Here is a 1,751-nt window from a genome sequence, read left to right as displayed (position 1 = left end):
CCGAGCAATGGCCTATGTTTGCCATTGCATACAAAGAAACAACAGATTCCTATCGTTATACAAATCTGGAGAATTTATCACGTCTTCAGAAAGCGCTAAAGGGCGCAGCTAAAGCAAAGGTCGAAGCCTTTTTAATACACACAGATAGTATCACTGCGGTCATGAGCACACTAAAGATGCACTATGGAAGGCCACAGATACTGATTAAAAGTCAAATAGCGAAAGCGAGAGCCTTTCCGTTGATTTCCAGTTCAAGAATATCCGAAATAGTAAACTTTAGCACGATGGTTTCGAATCTGACAGTGTTTTTGCAAAATGCCTGCGCGATACCTCATCTGTGTAACCCAACGCTTTTAGATGAGCTAGTAAGCAAGTTGCCCCTATCAAAGAGAGAAGAATGGGCTCGTTATGTATGTGCAAACGGAATGCAATATCCGAGCGTAATAGAATTTAGTCAGTGGTTGCAAAATGTTGCAATGTTCATAGCAATCGCCACCAAAACTGAGCAAAGTAAACCCGAAATAGCGCACAACGCAAAGCGAGATAAAATCTACAAGCCAACGTACACAATTACCACCGATGATAAAAAGCCGCAGTGTTTTTTATGCGACGAACAACACGATGTTTGCCAATGCTCAAACTTTGGCCGCAGCCTCGTCGGTGAATGATGGAAAATTGCCAAAACAAAACGCCTTTGTTTTTGTTGCCTTCGCAGTGGCCACAATGTAACAAGTTGCAATATTCGCCGTGAATGTGGAATCAATTTTTGCAAAAAATACCACCATCGATTGTTGCATGAAGAATGTAAACAAAAGGCTGCTATTGACAAAAACAGAAGCACAGAGAAAACGTCAAATACAGTGAATGAAGAAATGAACTCGTCGAAAAAGTGGTCGAATCCAAAAGAAACGACAGCGAATGTTGCCACTATTTTCGGAAAAGAACCAAATAAGAAAACATTATTTAAATTCTTGCCATTGATAATAAAAGGTCCGAAGGGATGCCGTAAGATTATGGCATTCGTAGACGACGGTTCTAAAATGTCTCTTATTGAAGAACAAATTGCTAAATCAGTAGGGTTAAAAGGGCCATCTGATTTGTTGTCACTCCGATGGATAGGTGGTAGAACAACAAGTGAAGCGTCTCAACGCTTGAATGTAGAGATTTCAAGTGCAAATGTTAATGCACATACATTTGAAATGAGAAATGTTAGAACAACAAAAAGCCTAGAGTTACCGCCACAAACATTAGATTTGGAAAATTTTAAGAAGGAATGTGCTGATTTAAATGAATTACCGATTGAAGATTATTTTGATGTTGTGCCGCAAATGTTAATAGGCATTCCGCATATACAGCTTGTGCGTCCAATAGACATCATTAATTTAGATGAACACTTCGCGGTTCATAAAGCAAAATTAGGTTACATGCTTTTTGGTTCGAACGAACATAATTCCGAAGCATTTGTTTGCCGTATTTATTGCGAGCAAGATAAGATAAATGAAATTCAACAACAAATGCATAAGTATTTTACCATTGAAGATTTTGGTGTGAAGTCGTTAAAGCCTGTTGTTTCGGAAGCTGACAAGCGAGCCGAGCAAATTCTCTTAGAAACGACCAAGCGATGTGGCAACCAGTATGAAACCGGTCTCCTGTGGAAAGAAGATCGTATTGAATTCCAGGAAAGCTACTCTATGGCCTTGAGTGGTTTGCATATGATCGAGAAAAAGATGATGAATTCGCTGCATGGTATG

The sequence above is a fragment of the Rhagoletis pomonella genome, unplaced genomic scaffold, assembly GCF_013731165.1.
Source record: "Rhagoletis pomonella isolate Grant_MI unplaced genomic scaffold, Rhpom_1.0 Rhpom_scaffold_00009, whole genome shotgun sequence".
NCBI classification, from domain to species: Eukaryota; Metazoa; Arthropoda; class Insecta; order Diptera; family Tephritidae; genus Rhagoletis; species Rhagoletis pomonella.
This window is presented reverse-complemented; position numbering follows the sequence as displayed.